This window comes from Hylobates moloch, unplaced genomic scaffold (assembly GCF_009828535.3).
Source record: "Hylobates moloch isolate HMO894 unplaced genomic scaffold, HMol_V3 SCAFFOLD_12, whole genome shotgun sequence".
Lineage (NCBI taxonomy): Eukaryota > Metazoa > Chordata > Mammalia > Primates > Hylobatidae > Hylobates > Hylobates moloch.
The window spans coordinates 87,560,343-87,579,745 of record NW_026652287.1 but is presented as its reverse complement, the minus strand read 5'-3'; the positions used below and the strand labels follow the sequence as shown (position 1 = coordinate 87,579,745).

At 36.0% G+C, this 19,403-nt stretch overlaps 2 long non-coding RNA genes across 3 annotated transcripts in view; both read right to left on the bottom strand.

The window, feature by feature from the left end:
* Positions 1-13,219: 13,219 nt before the first annotated feature.
* On the bottom strand, positions 13,220-15,829 carry LOC131380824 (uncharacterized). The gene is made up of 3 exons (XR_009209072.1): positions 15,757-15,829; positions 14,060-14,186; positions 13,220-13,363 (listed from the first exon to the last, which is right to left on the bottom strand). It is a non-coding gene; the product is annotated as an uncharacterized LOC131380824 (long non-coding RNA).
* Positions 15,830-18,193: 2,364 nt separating this feature from the next.
* Positions 18,194-19,403, bottom strand: part of LOC116479066 (uncharacterized) — a 45,057-nt gene continuing 43,847 nt past the window's right edge. For both annotated transcript variants that reach the window (XR_004250924.2, XR_009209071.1), the window contains one exon: positions 18,194-18,577. This is a non-coding gene — a long non-coding RNA (uncharacterized LOC116479066). The remainder of the gene's footprint in view (positions 18,578-19,403) is intronic.

The window sequence follows — 19,403 nt, the reverse complement described above, 5'->3', positions numbered from 1 at the left end:
AAGAAGGAAAACAAACTGAAATAAAAGAATGTTTGTAAAAATAAATGAGCTACTTGAAAGAATAGATTGTGTTTTAGGTGAAGAAATGGAGATACTATCTTAGTCTGTAGAATAATTTCTCATATACAATATAATCAAATATCATTATCTTTAATACAACACAACAACCAACAGACACACATTTAAGCAGCAAATTGTAATGGAAGCAGCACTGGACTCAAGAGAGGTAATGTGATTCCTAGATCTGCCCTGGTTAGGTTTTTTTCTCTGTTATCTATGAAGTGAATTAGCTAGACAAACTGGATAATTTTAATAATTTAAATTCATTATTCTAGGTTTTATTCCTCTGTTTTGGGAAAAATTCTGATTCAAATTAAAGAAAATCTATTTTTAGGAACTTTGCTTTAGTTAGATATACCACTGGGAAAAAAGTTTAAAACTATTCCACAGTCTTGAGTATCATCACATTTCTAACATATATAATTACACATTTCATTTTATTATTTTCTATTAACTGACATCTACTATGAGTTTGACAATCATATTTAATACTATCTTCCATAGCAAGTATTCAGTCAGTTTATTAGGGAAGTCATAAGCCAATTTGATGATTATCAGGTTTGTTTTCTATTTCACAAATAAATTGGTTTGGACAGGCCAAGATGCAGATGTTCATTCATAATCACACACATCAGTCCACCCCTACAATTTTATATTTAAAAGTGCCACAAGTTTATGGTCCTGTCTCACAATCACATCCACAAGTGCACTTTGGAATTAGTTTTAGCGGTTTGTTTATTTATTTATTTTTTACTTTCACCATTTAGGTTTTCAAGGGAGCTAATTTATTATTTTTGTACTGATAAAAAAATCTATTTCCACTTGCAACAACCAATTTTAATTTTCATAGCTGTACTAAAAATATAGGAAACAAAGATGTTAAATGTGTACATCTTCACTGAGTTTATATTTGCTAATTCAAAATTTAGTGGAGTTCCTTTAGTACAACCAGGAATTACTTTTATACTATTAACCAATTGACATCCATTCCACTGGTCTTTCTTTGAGATCTATTTAAATGGTTTTCAGCTCTCTAATTTTCCTAACGATTTAGAGATTAATAATTCCACTGAGACAGAATGCAACGAAGGGAAATGTAAAAGTCTCCAAGACTCTAGATGCTTCTTAGGTTCTTTTAATATGTGAGCCCCTTAAAAGAAAGTCATTGAAAATGTAATTTTTAGAAGGTATTCTTCAGAGTATGCTGGTGATTACCTGAGCAGGGTGGTAAAGAATAGAAAGAATAGCAGTAATTTTCATGTTTTCAGTTTATTCTAGTTAGGAGGAGACTCATTAGATATTGATTGCTACAGAGTCTCAACAGAATAATGGGAACAAAGATAATAATTACTGATTCGTGCAGTAGGAAGGGCTCAAATATGAAATACACAATACTAAAGCTGACAAGAATGATAGAATTGCCAGTTTTCATAAAGGTAATGAGAAATAATATTGGAAACTAAATAGAAGCTATAGAAACCAATAATTATATTACTCTTTGATGTCTTATAAAGAACATTCATATGAATGTTTGCATTGGGTTCTCATAGCATCCTGTAAAACCAAGCTCGAGAGCTTATCTCATTTTTACAGTTAAGAAATCTCAGGCTCAGAGAATTTAGGTGATTTGTCCAAGCTCACACACTTTTAATGTGGTATATGCAGTATCAGAATCAAGATTTCCCCTCCCTCTATCAATATTTTCTTGTATTATCTGATCACATGTTTTCAAATATTTGGAGACTCATGTTAAAGCATGACTTTAGCTATTCAGAACCTATAGGAATGAATTTATCTGGATAATTAATTATACAAGATACTTGAAAGGACAATTTGTACTTAAATTTTAATTTTTGTGGTGACATAATGTTAATAAAAATAAAATGTTTTAGACTTTTTTAGTAACTGATAGTCACCATTAACCTATGAGTTATCGTAAAGTATTGTAACTGTATGTATAAATATATTGAAATATTGGGCTAAATGAATCACAAGTGTAAAATATAGGTGTTCATGCTAAGAAATTGTATAATCTTTTCCACCAGTTTTTGAAGGTCACAACTGCAAAATATTTGAATAGTTGATGAATCAATATGAAATAAACCAGTTGGCATTTTCCCATTTATGGCAATTGTCCATTTTCCTTTTGAAAATAACAATCAAATGCTTCTTTCGCCTGTTATTTTTCATAAAAGGAATTGTAGTATAACTGCCTAGAAGCTACTCCTTGTCAATTAGTTCATACTTTCTATTTGTTCAGCAACACATCTAAACTTTTAGAGAGAGCGCCACCAAACAGGGCTCTCCCTTCATTTTAAAGGGTGTATTAAGCAATTGTAGGGATGCAGGAGCAGCCTTTGGATCTTTACTTCTTTCACGTATATGTGCTTAGTGTCAGGGCTTGTTATTTTTGAGTAATTCTGGATTGCAAGCTATTCATCATACATGAATGGAAACGTTCTCTTTTCCTTGGAAAATATGTCTGGCAGGAAACAATCCCTGCTGGCAATTGAAAAGCCCGAGACTATGCTTAGAGGAGCGTCTCATCCGTAATTACAGTTCGTGGTACCCTTCATTTTATCTCTACAATTATTTATAGAGTGCAAATGATAGTTAAAGACATACCACCCCAAAATATGACTGTAGGAGATCAGATTATGCCACCTCAAAATTTGCCACTTCAGCATGTTGCTTACTTTGAGCAGAAAGAAATTGAAAACCAGCCAAAGCAGGAAAAGCTCTTTACTTCTCTTCAGCTACCTGAAATGAAGTGTCACACTCCCCCTTTATTTACATGTATAAAGGAAATGTTCATTAGTAGAGGTAGTAAAGGTATATGTACCAGGAAGAGAGCTACTCTTTCTCAGGTGAAGACAACTTTTATCACCAGAGAAACTTTTATTTGCATAATAAACAACTTTTACTTACTATACATTTTGTCCCTGACTCTCACATAATTTGCCTCCACTCACCCCCTCAGAAACCCCAAATTCCTATTCCTTTCTGTAGCTCAAGATGATATAAAAGCTTCAATCATCTGGCTGCATCTTTGAGCCACATATTTCTGTGGGACTCCTGTGCATACATATGTAATCCATGTTGTTGTTTTTTTTTCTTTTAACCTGTCTCATGTCAATTTAATTCACAGACCAGCCCAGCCAAGGAGCCTAGAAGGGTCTACCATTTCTTCTAAGAAAGTATTTCTTCGTCCCCTACACTATGAGGGCTAGATACTGTTATAGACACTGAGTATTTAGTAGTGAACAAAACAGAAAATGATTTTAGTCTAATGAACTCACATTATGTGGTGAGGAGAAATGGGGGGAAAAAGGTGTGAGAAGCAGAGTATCTCGTTTAAAATGAATCATCAAAATTAGGCATAGTTTAGATGTGACTCAGTCATTGAGATATAGAGCTGGAATCACAGAAGCAGGAAAGAAAGGAATAATGTGTAATGGTTTAGAACGAGTGACTCAGATGTTTATCTTCCTACAACTTTGTTGTTAAAGAGCAATTGAGTTCTCTCAGTCAAGGCTTGGTCCACAGAGCTGCTAGATAACACTGAGCCAACAATCTTCTTTCAACTGTTAGATGAAATCCTATCATCTTTACTTTTCAGGGAAATGGAACGCTTTCTCTCTGACTCTTGCTTTACTCTTATTCTTTCACATGGTTGAGTATCAGATTTTGTGATTGGGTCCTAACCGATTCTTCTTTATGATAAGGGGTCTGGGCAAAATAGTGTGATAAAAAAGTATGGTATATGCATTAATCTTTACACCTAGTTCTAGAATGGACCTCCAGGGGCCAGTAAACATATGATGCAAATGAGCTCTATAATTCTTAATGTTTAGAAGGCAGCGTTTTGAGTAAGGCGAGCAAACTGTCAATGATGACAACAAAGAGACATGCAAAACATCAGCTCTGTTGCTGTCCTTGGGTTAAGAACTGCAAACATAGGGAAGCTCAGTAGATTTGGCTATTGTGCTCTACTAAAGCCTTAAAATTGAGCTCCCAGTGCAAGATCTTACTTCCATAACTTCAGCACAAGGATGTGGTGTTTGTTAATATAATGGGTCACTGACTCCAATTTTCCCACACCCCATTTCTCAGCCAGAATCAGATCTCACGGTTGTCCTCTTTGTAGAAGGCAGGATTACCAGATGTTCTCAGAGGGGTTAAAAAGCACAAAAACTTCCTGAGCATGAGGGTAATAAGACATGAGAGGGCCATGAAGCCTTCCCTACATCTACATCTCTCACAATGTATCTCTCACATATACAGACATACGCAGAGGGTATGGACTCTTGAGTTTGAATTCTGAGTCCTCCACTTTCTATTATTGCACCTTTGAGCAAGTTACTTGGGACCATACTAGTAGTTTCTATTTAATAGGGTTATGCTAAATATTAAGTAAGTACATGCAAAGTCCCTCATAAACAATAAATGCCTTTGGGACAGTTTGCTAGTTTCTTCTTATTCCCATATCTGTTTTTTCCTTTTTGCTTTACCTGATTCTGCAGTTACATACTCTTTTACAAACTCCATCATACCTAGGTATGACCTTGTGCTGTGAGAGAAACAGTATGTGTTTCTTATCAGGGTTGCACAGAATACAAGAAGAGATGCTTCTTATTTGTCCTCATGAAGTGATACGCACCAGCTCCAAGGAGTGGACTAGCACTACTGTGTCAATATGTCCTCCCAGAGCAATGAGACCCTTGGGGTCACCTTGATCCATAGAATTAGTATTTAATCTTATTTCGTAGGCTAGGAGCTTTCCAGGAAGTCAGTCCCATAGGATTCTGTAGATGTCAAATGTAGTTGTGATGCATGGCCATGAAGGGAGACTCAAGGTCATCCTTGAGAGGAATCTGAGGTCGGACATAGTACTTGACCAAACTGCATTGTCAAAAGATAGTGCCCTTGTTGTGAATGAGTCAGAGTGAACCTTGGAGCGACTGGAAAGCAAGGGGTAATATTCATACAAATGAGCTGGAATACAGGGAGCAAGAGGGTGATGTGACTATGCATTTATGCTTTGACTGTTTATCTTTTGCTTTTGTGGGTCGGACTAGCCAGATTCTATTTTATTTTATTTTATTTTAACCTTTATTTTAAGTTCAGCGGTAAAATTGGCAGGTTTGTTATAGGTAAACCTGTGTCATAGGGGTTTGTTGTATAAATTATTTCATCACCCAGGTATGAAGCCTAGTATCCATTAGTTGTTTTTCTAGATCCTCTCCCTCCTCCTATTCCTCACCTTCCAAAGGACCCTAGTGTGTGTTGTTCCCCCCTATGTGTCCATGTGTTCTCATTATTTAGCTCCCACTTGTAAGTGAGACCATGCAGTATTTGGTTTTATGTTCCTGTATTAGTTTGCTAAAGGTAATGGCCTTCAGCTCCATCCATGTCCCTGCGAAGGACATGATCTCATTTTTTTTTTATGGCTGCAGAGTATTCCATGGTATATATGTATCACGTTTTCTTTACCCAGTCCATCATTCAGATTTTAATAAATGGGTTAGGATGGGTCTGACTAAAGAACACACTGAAGGTTCTGGTAGGCTGGCTCTGAAAAGATAATGTTTTGCAATAATTTTTTAAAATGTGTAGATTTATATTGATGCCCTTTACTATTCATTTCAGAAATTCATTTAATACTGGAGTCCTTCATTCTCAGTATTGCTGTCTTCTCAGAAATGTTTGATAATTTGTTTTCTATCAGGAATATTGTTATTTGACTATTTTTAAAAATTTGTTTCTATTTATTTGTCTTAATTTAGTTGAATGTTACATGTGGATAAGATTAGAATCTGTTTCAGAAGTATCGTGTGCCCTTGCCTTTTTGGAGAGGAGATTAATGATCTTTATTAAATATTTCAGGGCATCCATGTGCACATTTATTTCATAAATTTCATTTACTCACTGTGGATTGAATTCGTAGTATCTTTGTAATGAAGACAATAAGATTTAGCGAGGACAGACACATTTAAGTTTGCATTATGAGTGTCGTAAGTTACCTTGGGAGACATGCTCTAACTTCAACCAAAAATGCTTCCATTGTATTTATGAGACTTGATATGGACACCCATTTTATAGCAGACTTTTGATGTCTGTGCTGTAGTTGAGATTTATACGTATGCCAAATGAAGGTGGCACTTGGCATACGTACAAATTTTCTCCAAAAATTTCCATTACCTAGCAGGCAAAGAGATTACTCCCTAACAGAAAGATAGCAAGTTTGAACTTCTAAGATTTTTAGTTGCTGATATTTTAGGCGCAGGCTGTTGCTTGCTGCTTGCTTATGATTTCTTAGTTCCTGTTCCTGGGCTCTAGTTTCAATAATCTGGCTGATAGTGGAAGAAACTACATCAATTTCTCATTTTCTGTATCGTCACAGGAAGAGATAGGATTTGTCCCAGGTGTCTGCAACAGTCCTAGCATCCTGAAAGCTTATATTTCTCTGTGCTTTCTTATTGGCGCAGTGTTTCTGTCCGTGCTTTTTATCTGTATAATGGAAAGATATTGATTCTCTTAACAATAGAATATTTAGGACAGTATCTTCAGTAATTAGAACTTATATGTACTTAAAAGTTTTAAAGCAAAATAGATGCCTAATTTTATAGAAAAATAAGAATGTAATTTAATGATCGCTTAATAAAATTGATTTTCAAAGCTTTTAGAATATGTCTAACAATCTTTGCTTTTCTACTTTTTAGTTTATTACTACAGGAATAAAAAATTAATATGTTTCTGAATTTCAGTGGTAAAATATTACTTGTTCTTTTCTCACTCCTCATCCCACGTTAAAATTAGACTCTTCACTTTTTTCAAGAATATTTATAAAAAGTATAATATTCTATGATATCTCCCAAATTGTTCTCAGAGAATAACTGTGAGTTGTTCTCAAGAAGTTGTGGTGTGCTCTTTTACTGTAAATTTCTAATGAGACTATATTATAATTACATCACCTATCAAAAAAGGAGCCTCAACTAATGTGAATATTAAACTCTATTTCAACAAATCTACTAAATGTTTTTTGTCTTTGAGGTTTAGCCTGAAGTACTATTTTTGGTAGGAATCCAAAAGAGAGTCTTTAAATACTGGCACAAGACACATCACTTCATTTAAAATGTATAGTAACAAGAAAGCAGATTGTCATAATATTAGTCAAATCTCAGAGGGAAATAACTCTGTTCATTATAGATTTTACATCACTATTTTATGGTTTTTAATTGTTGTATTGCAGATTAAGAGTAGGCAAACATTATGAAATATAATGTTTAATGGTTTGGATTTGAATTTTAATGCTTTGAAAAGGCTGCATAAAGAGGCTTTTGCATTGATTATTGCAGCATAATAGGTTGAGTACATAGCATAGCCACACAGTGTAAAGAAGTAAATGCTAATAATATAGTATCATGTTTAACATTGATTAATGCTAACATTGTAAGTTGTTCCCAGATTCTGGGAAAATCAACTTTTGTTCTTACTTTTCTTTTAATTATATTCGGAGGCTGAGATGGAATTTAAATGGTAGGTGGTCTATTATTTGTGAGTGCCTTAAAGGCAATTCAAATTAAATAGTATCGATAGGTTAGAAATTAAATAGTGTAGTATATATTAACTTTCTCTGTCAGGTATTACTGAATCTCAAAAAGCACTTAACTGATATGATAAAACAGTGTAGAAATAAATTCTAGAAGAGATAATCTGATAAGGAATGGAAAGAAATAAACATTGTATTTAGTATTATCTTCAGTTAACCTATAAGTAGCACAAATTGAGCAGTTTAGAGAGCTATCTCCAAAGAATAGAAGATAAGTATGTTTGGTTTATTTTCGGTTTTAAAATCTTCCCTAGACTCTAAAATCAAGGAAGGCAGGTACTATGTTTGCCTCCTTAATTACATCCTCAGTAACTGTTGTGCAGAAGTCATTAAAAATATTTAAATTTATTCTTGTTGCATAATTCTATAAAATGTTCTAAGAGCCAGATAAGTCCATTTTTTTTTACTCCTATTAGTTTGAGCACTATTGTCAATATCATGAGATTTAAAAAAATAGTCCTACAATGCTTGAGGCAAAGAATCAATCTTGCTAATCATTCTTGACCTTAAGAATTCTTCTTTTTAGTGGGGACATGAGACAGAGATATGATCAAATAGAAAATATACAAGCCCATTACATAAAAGTCAGAGTTGAAAGCTCACAGAATAAACCAAATATTAGCATATAGCATTTCTGTAACATGGAAAGCAAATATTTTTAAGGAAAAAATTTAAGAAAAACTTCTGTTAAATGTTTTTAACTTTATCACTCTCCCCACTCCCTGAAGTAAGGACTTGGCCATTCCCATGCCTGATTGTTGGCAGAGTGATGTAGGCAGCAACATTTCTACATGTATATCTGACTCTCAGTTCCCAGTGCAGTTTCTTACTGATTTCAAAAACATGAAAAGTAGAAATTGAAATTTATCTATTTCACTTGAATAAACTTCTCCATAGAATTAATGTTTTCTGACTCTGGGCAGGGCACTGCTTCTTTAAGTGGTATCTGTTGTATTTATTCTGGGCAGAAGCTCCAGATCCTTCCTTCTCCATCAGGTGCAAGATACATGGATACATATCTTACATATAGAAAGATATGTGGATACCTAGAAGGGATACAGAAGTAGATACACACACTATATTGTTCTCCTGATCTGTCTGTGAATTCATCAGTACTACATTGCTTTAATTATTTTCATTTACTACTATCTTTGAAAATTAGTTGAAGGCTATTGCCCTCTCATACTTTCCTCTACTTTCGTATTTTATTCTCATAAATATTTTCATCATAGAAGTAGTTGTGTCTTTTTTATATCCATTGATTTGAGTGATTGTTTTGTTCCCAGATTTCTTAGTAAATTATTTATAAGTGATCCTCCAGGTAAACAGTTTCAGAAAATAATGGCAATATTTACAATTTTTATACTGTAGATCTCTTTTTCTGAATGTGTTCATTTAGAAAATTCAGAACAATGTTGACTAATAGTAGTCATATGTTTTTGTCTTGCTTCTGATTTTTAGGGTGATGGTTACACCATTTACAACCACAACAGTTATGCTAATACATGTTCAAAATGATAATATATTAATAAAATGTCAACTTGCATTTAAAAACAAAACAAAACAAAAACAGTCGAGCCAGTCATCTCCATGGACTTCTGCACCCCATCCCATACCCTTCTTGACCTGGTCCCCTTCCAATTTTCCCCTGCCTCCCAGGCTCTTGACATGGCTTACGTGCCTTCACTCCCAGCACCCTGCCTCCAAAGTATAAGCTGGATCCCTTTGGCCTTCTGAATCTGCCAGTGTCTCCAGGTTTCCCAAGACCACTTCCCTGTGGGCTTCCAAAATGGCCTTTATCATTTCCCCAGTCTATCACCCTCCTCCCTTGCTCCCGTACACCCACAGTTTGTTTCTTTCCCTGTAAAAGCCCTCACTGTCTCAATTTCTGGTTCACTCAACTCTTGTCACCATGTCTTGAGGCATGAAGCCTCAACTCTTGGAATTGCTGGCAAGGGGTGACTGCCTCTAAGCCATTGTTTTTTACATAGTGATTTTTTTTCTGTAGCGTTTTGACCTAAGATCTCAGCAATTTCAACACTAATTCCTCCCCTCCTGGCTCAAGAATTACTCCAAAGTCAGTCTGCAGAAAATAAATATTTAATATGACATAAAAAATGTGGATCTGCTTGAAGTTGGACCTAAGCAATCTATAGCAGTCTAAATTTACAGCATAAATAAGTTTTCATGTCATAAAATAACATAGTACAACTTATAATAAAACTGAAAATTTAATGTCTAATCCAAATACAGTAAAATATGGTTTTCAAATACGATTAATTCTTTCAGCTTTTCCTTTACTTGAGGGCATATAAACCAAAAATACTCAAACTATGGCTGCACATTTAAACTTTAGCAAAGCATATTTGGTTTATTTTAATGTAACTCAACCATTCTAAATCAATACATAGTTTTCCTTCCTGCATGATTCTTTGTAATTGCTGTTCCTTTTGACTTGTATTTCTGTTTCAACACAGCTTTCTTCATTTTCACCTGTTTCCATTTGCAAAGTCATCTCTCTCCAGGCCCCCAGAACATGTAGTTGAACTCACTCACCTCCTTGACATCAGTTTCTGTACTCCTTGCGTCAGTGTAGGGAGTAACTGCTTGAGTAATTAAAAAGGTATTTCAAAAACTTCAGTGCAATTTGGTTCAGTTATTTTCATTCAGATGCCATCACCATTCAGGGAGATTAATCACTGGAACCCACTGATCCAGTGGTGTAGATGTCAGCATGAATACACATCTTAAAGCTGTGAAAATGACCCTGAAGAACAGAGAAACTGTACAGCTGGAAACACTGAGTATTTGAAGAAATAACATTTGATATTTTATTCTACCAGGCAGTTTATCTCTGGATACACTACTTGTGGATGGTGAACCTAAGGTGAAATCTAAGAAAAGGGAAACTGTTGCAGGAAGAGGCTGAGGCAGAAGTAGAGGAAGAGGACATGGCCGTGGCAGGTCCCAAGCGACAATGTCTTTCAAGATTACTGTTCCAAAGTGACATGGGATGTGGGAAATTTTTTGTACAGATTGTGTATGTTTATGTCAGTTTTTAATAAGCATAAATGTGGAACAGTTGTCTATTCAGTCATTTTTTTTACAGAATTTTTTTATTGATTGAAATGAAAGACATTTTCTGAACTGCTACAATTACCATTTCAGGACTTCAGAAAGACTGAGATACCAGAATTTAATAAGATACTAAGTGAACAAGAGATCACAAAATAAAACTTACACAAAATGAGGCATGGATGAGTTCATAGGTAATGGCTTTTATATTATATTTGATATAATTCTTAATCTTATATCACTAATGCATATTTATTATAGTATTTCTAAACATAACTTGAAAAAATAAACAGAGAAACAATCTTGGTACCTCATAATTTAGATCATAAGATATGAGAACAAAGACAGCCACCAAATATCCATCTTAAATACTGTATACATTTAACAGAAATAATGATACATGACAAATTATTCAAATTGGAATTTTAAAGGAACACATCATTAGCAACGAAAGCAAAATATTTTTAACATATTATATATAACACTTCCACCTGAGAATCATAGCTGCTCAGATAACTTGAAAATATAGTCTAGGATTCCTAATATTGTGAACATATTCTCCCATCTACTCCTTAAAGAAAAGTTTGCGGTGTTTGCATATACCAATATTGAATTTCATACATCTGACAGTTTGCCTAGACAACATTATGAAAAGCATACATGTTTTAAGCTGTGTGACAGTGATAACCAGAAAACAAAACACAATTCTGCATCTGGTGGAGCTGAAATCAGGTCTCTTCAATTCAGCAGATCCAAATTCTGAAGGAATGTTTTTAACAAACTTTTGGACAGTATTGACATGTGGGTTAAAAACAATTAGACTCTATTAAATGATGAAAAAATACCCAGGGTGCACTTGAAAGATTGGAAGAAATGGAAGAACAATTGAATTATCTGCAAATTGGAAAAACATAAATCACCTAGGTATGTGAATTATATCAAGAAAGTTGATACTGATTCTGGTCTTTACATTCCAAAACAAATAGGTACTATATTCTACAGAGATATAAGAGGGCTGTTTTTTTGCCTAGCTACTCATTTTAATGTTCTTGTTTCACTTAATGACAATCATCGCAAAGAACATTTCAGTCTATTCTAGTCCAGTTACGGTAATATAAAATCAATTCACTCTTAAGGAAAACCATGTCAATTTATTGGAGATACAAGCATGAAAATCCTACCTTTCACCTTTCAGATATGATGATATTAGTTATTATAGATTCAGTAATTACACATGCATCCATTTGGATATGTTAAAATTATATATTTGACTATAATCCTCAATACAGATTTTTTACATTGGCCAATGCCCTTCATGGAACATTGCTGAAGTAAATTAGACCCTTAGAGGTACAAATGGCAGTGTTACACAGATAATGCCTGGATGTATTTCATTGTTGCAGTAGACCACTTCAGTGATTTTTCTTTCATTTAACTAGATATGCCACAAAACCTCAGATACCTACATTGATAGAAATTAGCTTGAAATAAAATGCAGCAAAGAACAATAAGCATGCTTCAAAGGTGGTTGCATTTGCAAAGTGAAACTAAATATTAAGGTCAATAAATTGATGTACTAGAAATTGCAGTGTTTTGTAGTTTATTTTTGCTTCATTGCAAACATTCAGTAGAGAATGATCCTAGGAAAGCAAAACAGGCTAAAAACATTCTGGAAATGGCATGATTTAATCTCTTGCTGGAAGACTGCAACTGGAGTAGAGAATAAAGTATTCTCCAGAACAGAGATGGTATCTTACAGGATGTCTGATATATCTTTAAAAGAAATAAATAATTTAAGTTCTTCATTTCTATCTTCTCATTGACCTGATTTTTATTGTAACCTATTTTCGGCATTCCATTTAGTTCTTTGTGAAATTGCTAAATGGTGACCTTGGCACAGAATGCCTGACATTCTTTTAAGTGTTTAACCCTAGTTTCTTACCCCAACTCAATATGCCTAACCTCTACATTGCTGCTGAAGCAGTAAAAATACAATGAAATGTACAGACCATTAGTTCCATTCTAAATGCTCTTAGCTTCCCTGGAGACTTCAAATTCTTCACAAATTTCCAGAGTTCCAGAACAAATACTTTAACAGAATATTAACCTAAGGAAAGCAGATGGATCCTTTGGTCGAACATTAAATGATGCCCCGTTGAGTTTAAATAGTTCAGTGTAATGTATTTTATGACTATTTCTTCAAAATGAATATCCTGAGTTAAAACAAAGCCAAGCCCCTAAGGGGAGCTGCTGTGACGGTGTTTCTGCACTTGTCTGTAGGTCAAGAACAAGTGAGAAGTGATCAAACTGTCTACCTACCACTTTTTTTTTTTTTTTGGAGGGGATAGTATATTAATTTCTTAGGGTTGCCATAAATTACCACAAACTTCTTGGCTTAAAATAGCAGAAATTTATTCTTTCACAGTTCTAGAAGCTAGAATTCTGAAATGAAGGTTTTGACAAGGCTGGCTTCTTCTGGATGATCTGAGGAGAATCTTTTCCATGTCCAGTTTCTGGTGGCTGCTGGCCATCAATGGCATTCTTTTACTTGTAGATGCATCCCTTCAATCTCTATCTCCATTGTCACAGATAGTCTCCCTCTGTGCCTCTGTAAATCTTCACATGACCTTCTTATAAGGACACCAGTCTTTGGGTTTAGGGCCCATCCTAAAGCAGTATGACCTCCTCTTAACTAACTATATCTTCAAAGACCCTATTTCCCAAAAAGATCCTATGCTGAAGTTCCTGGTAGACATAAACTTTGAGTAATATTATTTAACCCAGTACAGACAGGGGCAGTTTCAAGTCAAACTTGTCTTATTTTGGTGGAGTTTTGAGGTAAACATTATTATTATTAGTGTTCAATGTCACCAGTTCTCTTCACCTTTTTGTAGTTAGGGAAACTACATTTCCTAGCCCCTTTGCATTGCATGGGACTTTGTGATTAGTCTTGCACAGTGGTCCAAGACTGGCAATTAAAAGACTTACTTTGGGCAGGGTGTGGTGGCTTACACCTGTAAGCCCAGCACTTTGGGAGGCCAAGGTGGGTGGATCACCAGGTCAGGAGATCAAGACCATCCTGGCTAACACGGTGAAACCCTGTCTCTACTAAAAATACAAAAAAAGTATTAGTTGGGCGTGGTGGCGGGTGCCTGTAGTCCCACCTACTCAGGAGGCTGAGGCAGGAGACTGGCGTGAACCCGGGAGGCGGAGCTTGCAGTGAGCCAAGATCGCGCCACTGTACTCCAGCCTGGGTGACCGAGCGAGACTCCATCTCAAAAAACAAAACAAAACGAACAAAAAAAGACTTACTTTGAGAGTTAGATGCTGAGGAGCTGATGTGGATGTCTCCACGAGTATTTCTGTTCCAGTGATGCCAGAAACTTGGTGTTGAGAAGGAAATGCCACACATCTAAGTCACCTGGACAGTGGCCTTTATCTGAGTGAGAAATAAACTTTTGTTATCATGACACTGTGATATTGGTGATATTCATTACCAAAGCAAAATATAGACAATTCTGACTAATATAAGTTTCTTTAAACCCCAAAACTTCTTTTAATATGAGTTTATAGCTCACAGATTAATCAGTAGTCTGAACTTGGAGCCTATATGGTCTTAGCTCAAATTTTTTATTCCAAACATCTAAGTTTCCTCTTCTTTCCTAAAACTTTGATTCCATTTACAATTATTTGTTGAACACATTTATATTGAGGAATCTCTACACATAAACATTAGAACATGTTTGATTTATATTATCTTTGACACTTGAATATGGGCAAATAAAGCCAGATTGTTGCTGAACTCTTGAAAAAGCTATTTGTGTTAACAGAGTTGTGACATGGATTTTTGTCATTTAACTATTATAAAATTCCCAGTGATACTCCACTGGCAGAAAATAAGACTTTAAAAAATGGTGTTTCTGTATCAAACAAAAATTTGTTGAGCTATGCTTTAAACTCTAGAACTTAGCTTCAAAGTAAAAGCTTTTATTATTGAAAATAAAAATGGTAATCTGTAGACAATCTTACAGTGGCTACAAAGAATGCTGTGACATTTCAGACATATGTTCAACTTCCATCTCCGTAATGAGTTTATTTTGAGTCTATTTATATATAGTTCATTTGAAGGGCAAAAATGAGAAGTTATACCCAAATGGCAGGGGTCCAAAACTCATGTCAGTTAAGCAACAATTTTATACGTAATATAACCCCCTGCTGGGGTGTCTGGAGATCTTACTAGAATGTTAGATAAAAACTCAGTGTTAAAACACAATAGGGAAACTAATTTAAAATGGAAAGAATGCAATTATTCCCCAACAAGAATGAACTAGGAAATGCTTCAAACAGGTTGAAGGGCAGTGTTCACTGACCTGAATATGCTGATCCATGGAGGAGTTGAATCTGACACAGCATAGAAAATAGTCTGGGCTGAACCTCCTCTCTGAAGCTGCCTGGCTAAATGGCTTTATTACAGTGTCAGGAGGCAGAATGTCAAGGGTGACCCTCTGCCATGAAATGTTCTTTATTTCAAAGGTCCCTCAGGAAATCCCTGTGTGCTCACTGGCATGGGTGATCAGGAAAGGATCAAGGTCTTCTAGGGGTTGTGAAACCAATCTGGTCTCTTGGCATCTTTCAATATGGGATGAGCTCAGGCTCAATGAGACACGATATTGCTCTTAACTCAATCCCCAGCGACTGTGGACTTTGAGAGTTCATCTGGGCCTCCTTCGTGTCATATTCACAGTCTTGAAATTTAGGTCAAATTCTATTCATTCCATAAATGTTTCTTGGCTATTTGCCATGTTCCAATTTTTTTTTAGGCTTGGTTGTGCAAGGATGAACAAGGCAGATGTGGTCTCTACCCTTCTGGGACTCACAGTCAAATGGGAAGAGCAGGCATTGCATAAACAATAAAATAGATAACAATTATTGTGATTTATGAATGCTTTCATGAAAGATAAGTATGATAAATGATAAAGTCCTCTTTATATCTCCTCATCTCATGATACCTTGGTAATTTGAGAGGTCTCCTTTTGAACTGCATATAGAAGATCATTAGTTTCCTTAGTCTTCTTTTTCCTGTGAACGTAAACAGTTTTGGTACTTTGAAGTTTTAACTGCTACTATTGAAGATGTGTGATTTGTTTTTCTGTTAAACCTGCTGTTAGTCCTAGCAAACATCACCTTTTCCAGAAGAAATGGAATTCTGCAACATAACCCTGTAATCCTATCTCCAGTCAAAGGTATAATATTTTTTTCCAAAGTCCTCAGGAGAAGGACCATATGTCATATATCTTTACATCCCTCACAGCACTGAACTGAATGCTTGTCATATTATACATCAAGAAGATACTGATAGGTGTTGATTAGATGAGGGGGCATTAAATACTCTATGTTTTATATAAAATGATGGTTTATGAAAAGAAAAAGTAACAGGTATGTGGAGGAAAGTATCTGACTTCATGTCCTTGAGAGTAACTCAGTAAAAAGTGGTATTTACACAAATGTTGAAATACTTTCAAACCCTTTAAAGGTGTCAATTAAGAACTTAACTTTCTGCTAACTTGAGGGATTTTAACTGCTTATTGTTGGCATTTTTTTTTTTTTTTTTTTTTTTTTTGAGACATGGTCTCCTTGTGTTTCCTAAGCTGAAGTGCAGTGGCTATTTGCAGGCATGGTCATAGTGCACTACATCGTTGAAACCTTGGGTTTAGTAATCCTTCTCTTGCCTCAGCTTTCTGAGTAGCTGGGACCACAGGCATGTGCTGCCATGCCCAGCTGTGTTGATGACATTTAAATTCACATTGATTATCATGGAAAAGAAGTTTAATGAGCTACTGTTGTTGAAATACACAGATTTGAAAATGCCTAGATAAGTGAAATCTGTCCTGTTCTCATACCATATAGGACTTGAACTTTTACCATTTTTTTGTTGTTGTTTGTTTTGAGACGGAGTCTCACTCTGTCACCAGGCTGGAGTGCAGCGGCACAGTCTTGGCCCACTGCAACCTCTGCCTCCTGGGTTCAAGCTATTCTCCTGCCTCAGCCTCCTGAGTAGCTGGGACGACAGGCATGTGCCACCACACCCAGCTAATATTTGTATATTTAGTAGAGACAGGGTTTCGCCATGTTGGACAGGATGGTCTTGATCTCTTGACCTCGTGATCCACCTGACTTGGCCTTCCAAAGTGCTGGGATTACAGGAGTGAGCCACCGTGCCTGGCCAAACTTTTATCATTTTTGATGTAAATTGTTTTCATTATTCTAAATGAAATAATAACCTGCTTAATGGTAATAGTCTCCTTATCCTAAGGCCACTTAACAGATGTCTTGTTAATCTCTCTGAATTCCTGGCTCACACTGCTCTAGCTTGAACACTGTCCACATTACATTTCCTTTGACTAACCTATATATCTTGAATCGTCGGGCCCACAGGGAGCTCCTAGTTTCCACTTAGTGTTCCAGACAACCACCCAAGGCTCCCATATTCTCTGCTGAACTCTGATCCCATCTCTATTTTCCCTTCACCTTAAAGTACTGCCAACTCAAAGGTAACCCCCATTTGTAGCACTCTGGATTCTCTGTCTTTGGATCTCAATTGTTCCTCTGTAAAGTCCAACCTGACTCATTCAGTTAGGACCTAGAATATCTAGTTATTGTGTGGGGCAAATGCCAGAAGTAAACTCAGCCGCAAGAAAAATAATCATTGCCTCTCAACTGCCCACAGGCCAGCCTAGCACCCATTCCTATGAGAAAAAATAACCTAGAAATTTAAATCTAAATTTTTATCTCATCCCCATGGCTTCCTAAAACTATTTCACCCTGGTGCCTACTAGCCTTTTGCAATTTTTAACTTTTTGCCAGCGTAAATGTTTCCCAATTGACACAGTGTGGCATCTGTCTTCTTCCTGCACCCTTTGGCTCTGACTTTGTTGTATCTGTTCCTAGGTCTACGTTTGCTTTGACCTTGGTATTTATGAAATATTTGACTCTTGGCTGTGATCTGATTATCTTGTTTCTCTTCTGTGGTTCTTCCTTTGACTTTCCTAGGAGTTTTTCAGATCTGATGACCTGTTTGTCTCTGTTCTCTGCTGATTTTTACAGTGCTGGCACTACAAGATAATTACCATTGTTAAATAAGGGTTTGTCTTGGGACTTGTAGTACCCAGAAATTATGATCGGATATATTAAATTCTTACCATACTTTCCAAGAAACCCTGTGTGTTCTTTAAACCATTTGAGTTTAAAGATATAAAACTCCTCCTGGTTTATGGCCAAGCTCTATTCGTGATGGTTAATCATAATGAGAGGCTGAATAAAAACTAGAACATTGCTTAGACTTTAAGTTAAAAAGGGAAAACAAATCTCTCCAGGTTACCAAGGGGGATTTACTTTCCTAAATGTTCTGCAGGTAGTTTAAACTCAACATGTACAGTGGGGGTAATGTTTTTAAAAAATTATTGATGTGCTTTTTATTTTGCCTTTCACAGTACAAGACAATTGTCCTAGTTTGCCTGAGGCAACAATATGCCTGAGGAAGATTAGGATTTGTTACAGTAGAAATGCAAACAGAAAGCACCCAAACAATAAAAATGAGAAAGGATAAATAAGCAAGACGAAAGAAAGGCTTCGTGGGGTTGAGGTTGGTTCTGGCGGTTTGCCTCCATAATGATAAATCAGATTGTTAGCTGTTCTGTAGAGAGGAGTTCCATTATTTTTATATTCCTTATATTTGCAAATAAATAATCCATCTTGGAGCAGTCAATTCAGAGCTCCTCTATAATTTAAAGAGCATAACCCTGCTCTCTGTGAAGTCTTGTCCCATGGATTCTGGAAAGAAGAAAGAGACAGAGAGAGTAGAATGAAACAACAAATTATAGGTGCACATTTTCTTTTCTCTGGGCTCTGGACAAGAGATATGTGGGAAAAAAGAGAGAGAGTACTAGCAAAGTCAGAGAGAGACCCCTATTTTCCATTTGGGACTTCAGGAGAAGGAAGATACTTGCAGGGGTTCTGCAAAACACTGATGCAGAATCACTTCAAGATGTGTCAGTGCAGCCCATTAAGGTAAAAAAGTGGTCCCAAGTGTGGCTTTTCTAAGGCACCCTTGGTCCCCTAAGGATCTTGCCAGAAGAAGGTTACTATTGATGAAATAAAGTGATTCCCAAATAAGGACTGAAGGAAGGACCACCCCAACCAGGGCCAAATAAGAGTTGCAGGTAGACCTCTGAGGTTTCTACAGCAAGATTTGTGGTGAAGGTAGTAAGATATGAATTTCACAAGCAGCAGTGTTTGTGCCAGGCCATGGCCTTTGAGATGTGTTAGTCATAGGCTTTCAGCATCAAAGGAGAGCAAAGCAATCAGAATCTGGGAGGACAAAGGGCACTGTTGAACCACCGAGGAGTAAGAGCAAGACACCATAAGCATCAGAGAAGTCCGTGTTTCCTCTTTCTTGCCATAAAGGCAGTAAGCCATACTCCTCTCCCAGAAGCAGGGATTAATCATGTGAACATATTTTATCCAAGAGATACTGGATTCAAACTAATTTTTAAACTGTTTTGCACATGTAATTATTCCCAAGAACGGATGGGGCTCTGGAGAAAGGCCAGTTTACAGAAAAAATACAAAAGTCACTTTTTCTCCATAATCTCAAATT